The sequence below is a fragment of the Ceratina calcarata genome, unplaced genomic scaffold (assembly GCF_001652005.2).
Source record: "Ceratina calcarata isolate Rehan_Ccalc_2016 unplaced genomic scaffold, ASM165200v1 scaffold253.2, whole genome shotgun sequence".
Lineage (NCBI taxonomy): Eukaryota > Metazoa > Arthropoda > Insecta > Hymenoptera > Apidae > Ceratina > Ceratina calcarata.
Genome location: NW_017147346.1, coordinates 348,563 through 356,734, shown reverse-complemented (window position 1 = coordinate 356,734; position 8,172 = coordinate 348,563).

The window sequence follows — 8,172 nt, the reverse complement described above, 5'->3', positions numbered from 1 at the left end:
GACTGTAAGACTTTCTTAAAAGTGTAACGGATGGGGAAGTCTATTAACAACAGCAAGAAATACTGTTCTCTGGAGATAAAGCTATTTACAACGGACATTAGATTGATGCATGGCCAACTGCAGCAAATTTAATAACGCAGGAGTTCTTCAATTACTTTGTTTTTTAGACAGGGATGCTTTATTTTGACGTCGGTAGAGTAATGCTGCTACAGTTAACTGCTTATGTATCTTCATTCTGTCCCTCCTTTAATTCCCTCCATCTTTCTTCTATTCATAAAATAATATGAACTCGCGATAATTTATTTACTACAGTTAATAGCTGTAGGAATAGTAGTTGCACGTGTATGTATGTGAGTCGTTACGCGCAGAGGACCCGCCGAGGCCGGTGACTTGGAGAATCGTCAATCGTCCGAACGACTTCGAACTTTTATCTATACTCGTGTTCCCGAGAGTCTAGGACCGGACATAGTTCAGTTTTTGATCGTTCTGTCCTTGATCGTTCTGTTTTGATCATCTCAATACTTTACTGTGTATACTGAACATAGAGATAATTATCTCTATGATACTGAACTATGTGGAAGAAGTTTGCTGCGACCCCCACCACCTTCCAAGCTGCGCAAAACGATCCTAGACTCTCGGGAACACGATTATTGGAAATTGACACATTTACCATGACCTCTCGTGGCGAGCAGTAGAACTAGACGAAGCCATGCACAGAACGATCAAAAACTGAACTGTGTCTGGTCCTAGACCCTCGGGACCACGAATATAATTCCTGGCTTCGCGTCGCCATAATGGTTAACTATATCTATTGATTCCGCCCCTGTGTCAATTTCCAATACGAAGTTTGGGGCCTATCGGGCGGTTGCGATTCGCAAAGGCCGTCGCAAGCTGTTGGCGGCGTTTGGGACTCCATGGCCGGTATTCAGAGTCGTTGTTCTTAAGATCGTCTAAAGCATTTGCTTCTTCCTGTCTATCCAATATTTCGAGTCCCTGTCTTGTACAGGAAACAGGGACTTAAGCAAATGTTTAAAGCGATCTTAAATATAAGTAACGACTCTGAATACCGTCCCATGCGTCGCTTTGAGGGCAACAATATGGCATGATTCTGTCGGTTTCAAAAGTAAGAATGCGTGTGGAATGGAGTGAGTGCTGAGCGAGTCAGAGCGACGAAGAACCACCTGAATACGAATTAATAAAGTTACATATTTTATAAAGAGTATTCTGATCGCTTTCCCTTAGTGAAAAGGATCCCTTACAATCCGTTCTCCATATAAATTATTACCAATACTGCAGAATCTTTCTCTAATATTTAGCAAAACAAAACCACAGTAGTTGGGTACGCTTTTTTCATCTACCACGACATAATAATAAAATATAATTATGAAACGACAATGATTAAAATTGGAGAATGGCTATTCTTTATTCGACGACTTTTACGTCAAAGCTGCCCGTAAATTAATCTAAGCTAATTAAGCTGTCGAGACTGCGACCAGGTATAGTGATGAAAGTATTTAATTACGCGGCGTAACTTCGGGAACATAAGAAAATAAGTTATAGATATTCGTTAAAAATAATGTATTGTATCGCCAACCCTCAAACTTCATTAGCCGGAGGGAATACGATATCGCGATTGTGCTATATTATATTACACCAGTTACTTCCTTGTTCCTCGTTAATCACCAGCTTTCATAATTCTCTGGTTGCGTAAAAAATTATTATTAAACCATAGTACACCGGGTAATTTTTATTATTACGTGAATTACTCTTGTGACATAATCCACCATAGGAAACAAGAGGTTCTAGATAAATATACTTTTTTTTCGTTTTCCACGTTGCTGGTGTACGATGTTACGCACATGTTAGAGGGATTATCGTATATTATTTTTAAAAATAGTTTCTAGTGCATTAAAACTATTTCTTTAATTCAGAGATCATGCAATTTATTTGTTAAGATTTCTCATACGTTGGATTGCGAGTTGTCACATAAATTAACTATTTTATTTAGTGACAGTGAAATGATTTATAATAATTAATTGCACAAAATTATTGAGCGACGTTATTCTTTTTATTTATTTTCTTATTTGTTTAAAGCGAATCAACAATATTTACAATGCAAAATAAATTACGTAATATACATAGGATTGTAGTATATATTAGCTTATTGTATGTACGTACTTTTAAACGCCATGACTACTTAATGGGTGCAGTGGATATATGATTCACTATATTCAATTCCAGTTATATCTGATCGTACATATAAATATCTTCGAGAAAACATAGTAGGTTTTTACACAATTGTTTATTGTTAAGAATAACATGGATTTTAGTTGGGAGACAGAATTTGATTTTTTTATGAACGATCCTTCTACAGTTTAAAATTGAAGTGAGAAGATGAATTTTTTCAGTGTGCGATTAAATATTTATAAAACGCCAAGAATTCGGAAAAGTAGGATTTCATTAATAAAAAGCTGGATCGAAGACGACCCCAATTTCATCATCGATGAAAATAATAAAAAACGTATTTATTGTCAAACGTGCAATAAAAGTGTAAAATGTCATCGAAAACCACAATTAGCTGAACATGTAAATACTTCTATTCATAAAAAAAAAGTGATGGAGTAGATGCTATATTCTAAACATTTAAAACAAGCAACAAATTTGAAAAAAAGTGAATTTTATTTCAAGTTTAACAAAAACAATGATTTTACTTTATACTTTATATAACTTTGAATAACGACACATGGATGAGTTTTCTGATGAAATATATAAATCATCAAATTCCAAATGAATAGAAAGAAATAATGGTTCTAATTTACTGTAATTCTAAAGTATTTTGTTCCATAGCTTCCATCGTTAGTTGGCTTCCTTTGCTGGCTCTATTAGCTTGCTTTCTTAGCTTGCTACATTAGCTTGATCCCCTATGTAGCATCCTTAGCTTGCCTTACCATTTTTCCTTAGACCACTTCCTTTACCTTATTCTTGAATTTGTTCCCTTATCTTGCCTCTTTAGTTTCATCCCTTAGTTAGCTTCCTTCTTTTGCTTGTTTGTTGATACTTAATTTTGAACTGAACACTTAATAGAGTACGTACTCAATATCAATAGATTATTTACATAATTTCTGTGCATGTTTACATATTTTATGTATTATGTTTTAATATATAAATTTTAAATACTTTTTGTATATTTGTTGTGCATAAATATTCACAGTGTATTCGTTAGTAATTCTTTTGGCATAAAGATTTTGCTTTGATTATCAGGTAAAATTTTCTACCTGCAGGAACGCTGATATAGTGGACACGTAGCATCGACAGGAATAGGGGAGAGTGGAAGAAGCAGGAGGAAGAAATCGTGCAAGGCTAGGCGACGGGTACCATGCGGGACATGATAAATCGTTCGAGTATCTCTTTTCTCCGATTGCTCGTGTAACATCGCCAACGTGCAGGCACGAAGTGCGACCATATTACTTCGTTTTCGCTCGACGTGTTCCTTCTTCGTCGATCTTTTAAAAAGAAACACGCCTCCGCTTCCTACAACCTAGCGATCTATTTCAACCTCCCGCGCGACTTGTCGCTCGCCGTGTCGTCTTTGAAATTGCATTCTCATCGAGTCGTTCTAATGTGTCCGCGTGCCGCGTTGCGACAGACCTAGAGGATTAATAAAACGTGTCAAAGAACGCAGCTGTTTGCCACCAATGTATTTGCCGAAAACGAATCGCGATGAGACGCGTATTTCTAATGACGTATTGACATATGAACGCATCATATTTGAAAAGCATCACACGACACGTTGCGATTTATAAATCATTCTGTAGAAGCAAGATGTTCAACGAAAACATGAATAGCAAAAAATGACGATGTTTGTTAAAATGTTTCATGAATAGTATCGCAAGTTCGTCGGTGTAGGCAAGTACATGTAAAATAACTGCTGCAAGATATTGTTAACAATATCTCCGACGCGCAGTGCGGACAAATTGCAAAATTGTAAAAACAAATATATTTTACAAATCTGCTATTGCAAGTTTAATAAGAAATTAACAGACTTAACGAGAACAAACCCACAAACACTTAATATTAATATAATAATATTAATTGCTGTCTGATTCAGTAGTAATTTGCGAAGAAACACTGGAATCTTATCGAAATTCTTTATCGAAACAGAAAATGTTTGCAGACATATTAATTTGGCTGCATTTTTTATAGAATTCCACAAGATATTTCATTCTTCGCGAATAGTTTTCCAATTTTTACTTAGTGTTAAATGATAAGCTCCGCAAGTTTCTTGAAACTTCTTATCATCGTCTATAAAACACATACTGATATTTAGATTTACTTTACTCAAGTAAAATAGCTTATATTCTTTTTAGACTTTTTGCTTGAAATCTATACTTGAAACATCAGAATTTTTCATTGTCGATTTTGACCCTGGACAAAAAGTACGAGCAAATATTGAAAAGTTTGTAAAACAATGGATAGCAGTTAGTTGCAGAAAAGGCTATGAAATTCTTAATATATGAGAACTAATGTATTCATGATAGGATATTAATTTCGATGACATATAATATACTATTTGTCTGACATATACATACATATATGTATATTGTAAAGAAGTATTACACAGATCCTTTCTATATACACGTTTATCTCTAATACACAGTTTTTATTTTTACTTCTACAGTTGTTTAAGAAAAAATGAGCCTTTACCTTAATGGAAGTAACTCAAGATCATAGATGCATTTAAGTTTTATGTCGTAATAATAATTACTTGAACCGTTGAAGACTGGCACAAAATAAGTTTATTTTTAATAAACATAAAAGGAAATATGAAACTCAAACAACAAAGCCAGAACGTTTCTAATAAATCAGATATGACAGACCTTTTTCTTATCACATCACTGCTCTATAATTAATAATATGTACAAGTATATTGAATACTTAGTAATATATAATTTCACTTTTTCACGAAAAATGTACAAATATTATTAATGTGTTATTATTACTTTATGCATAAACATTTTTGATATGTGATTGTTGATAACAATTTTTTATCCTAAATTGCAGTTTTTGGAAAGGGAATGTATCTCTTATAGAAATATATACAAATACTGAATTTTGCCAAAAGATTGCGCACCGTGGAGGCAGAACGCACGTTATATACACACCCCGTAAATGTCACTTAACGCTCGGAAAACCTACGTACCTTTGAATCCAGCGATTAAACTTTTCACCATGAAAATGATGCGTTATTAATGTTCTCGCGCCAAGTTTTTTGCTCAATCTGCCACGGGAAGTCATCCATTTTAGTTCATTCGTCATCTAACGCCCTCGGCCCTGGGTGCAGTCGCCTTGCTTTGTGTTCGCCGAACACAAACGTCGTTCCTCTCGCCGGGCTTGACTTTTTTCTGATAAATGTTCACGGCGGATGAGAAATAAAGAACACCACTTTTTCTTCGTTCCTTGACTTCGCCCAAACCTACGGAAAAAGAAAACGTTTTTACGAAACTCCTTTGCTTTATTGAAGAGGATAAAAATCGAATACAATTACACGGTATGAAAAACAGTTTTATTTAAAAAAGTCACTATATTTTTACATTATTTCTTGTATCGTAAATGAAAATTATTATTATTATCATTATTATTATCATTATCTTTGCACTAATAATTTCCATAATTTTCGAAAAAACTGTGATCTGGTTGACAGACGCGTCAATATTTATAAACAACGTCATCGCGTTTTATTGCACTGGGGGGGAAAATGTGGATACGAGATGGAACGGAGGCTATTCTGTTCTAAAAATGATATGAGCAAAATATAGACACAGAAGTGACTTTTTAAAAAACGGCCAGGGAAGAATGCGATAACGCACGATTTTGATTTGCGAGTATGAGTTATAAAGCTCTTAAAGGATATGAGATACGGTTTATATTCGGTGTCGTGAAAAACGTCGATATGGATATTCGATCGTATAAGGATATTTTCTGAAATCGTATGAGCTTTAAAGTACCGGCTGAGCTGCTTCAGGGTATAGAATGTGTAGAGATATAAAGGTGCATCCGAGAAAAATTAGAAGTTCAGATAATTTTTATAACTTTCAACAAAGGTATCTATAATTTTGTTTCGTAATTTTCTCACTTCTATATAACGTATGCAATGTAAAATATTTAAGCGGGATGTTTGTAATGTAAAATTTAAACCATGTTTGGAATCTTTTCGCTTACGTACATTCTATGCATAATTTATGACCACAATTTATCATTAGAAGTTTGGAATTTATCATACGTGATATTTTAGGACGCGTTTCGGATCAAAGTAAAATGTGAGGTCACGTTCCTTATTCAGATAAAAAACTCCATCATGTAATGTTTGCGATACTCAGATAATTTGTAATAAAACTCGAGCATGCTCTCGGCTTAAAATTTTCAAGCTTGACTCTCCATTTTGTCAGAGCCTCGTCCACGGCACTCGTATAATAGGATTATATGTATTAAATTTTTAGACTTTTACTTCGTTAATTTTTATCTTGGGAAAACGTACACCCAGGTTTGAGACGAGAATTCTTTTTAAATAATTCAACTGTTCCCAACTGGCGCGGAACGTTCCTACGTACAGGGCGTCACGAATCGAAGTCGAAACTATTTCGCGTTCTTCAGTGAAACGGTTCAGACAAATCCCTTGACGTAATCGGAAATTTCTCGCGTTTCGCCAACAGAAGTATCAAGGTCGTCGGTAATGTGTACGAAGGAGCCCACGTCTTTCACGATTTAGCATCGCGTGAAACGGATCATCGAAGACGCGGCCTCTTAGGCCGGATGCTGTCAAATTACAACAGCGGGCCGACCTAAATTCACCGTGTCGGACGTTTTTTCCCGTGAAAACTGTAAAATAAAATGCCACGCCGCATACATAGCGAACGCTCTCCTTCGCTCTTAAGTGCCGCGCCCTATTAGGAGGTTGAAAGGCAAAGCGGTCCAACTTAGGTGTCGAACTTCATCGATGACCTGGTTCAGAGTGTTTTTAATGAAACTGTCCCCGGTGATCGAGAGTTACTCTGATTTATAGCGCTCGGCCGCGATCGCCACGCACGGGGCTTCAGATTTTTGCTTCTCTTATCGTGACTCAAGATAACTTTAATGTTTCATATTTGACAAACGTTTTAAGCAACGGTACAGCATATATTTTTATGAGAAACGTCTATCACTATAATAATGATATGTGTAAGATTATAATAATTGAGCCATTTATTTTGAAAGTGGCATAAATCCATTTATCTGAAAATCGAGATATTTAAAAATTTATGTTGTAATAAATTTATAAAAGTATAATGCTTTTGTGTTTCTAAGGGTGTATAATTTACCAACCCAATTAACGTAATAAACATTTTTTTAAAATATAATGTGATTATAAATCGACTTAAGCCAGTTTCAAGATGAATTTGATTATTTGAGGTGTTTTGCAAGTTTCGAAGTTTAATGATGCCCGCAGTTTCTTACAATCATCCTTGAAGATACTCGAGACATTTCACTCTTTTCCTAACACCGTTATCAATGTAATAAATTGTGCAGAAATATATACTAAAAATTATTCATTTCGTATCCGAATTTCAATTATACAAATCTGAAATCGAGATCTGGAACGTAGAATATAATCATTTTAGGACTTTTGCAAGTTTCAAGGTATATAAGTTTAGCGACGGTGCAGTTTGTTACAACCATGCTTCAAGACATCCGCGACGTTCCACTCAGTCTAGATCCTTTTGCAATCTCGGGAGGAAAGTTGCAACTTCTCTGAGAGACATCGCGTAAATTGCGGTCAACTCGAACGGAACTGCCACCCATTAATACGAAATTGCGCCATCCGCAACTTCCGAAGTATAGTCACCCTCGATCCGTGCCGGTACATGGGCCGCTTCCGCTTTCGAAAAATTAGAGCAGACCGGGTGCGGCCGTGGAATCTTAAATTCCGCTCTACGTGTTCGAAATGTGAAACCGCGAAATTGATCCCACGGTAGTTTATGTCCTCGGCCCGCGATTACAAACAATTTGACATAAATAATACTGCGACAAAAACAGCCTTTAGGTGTTTTAATGATTTTTATTTATTTTGAGGAGAATTATTAGGAAATAATTCGTGACTTAACTTAATTCCGCGATTATATAATAATATTTATTTCT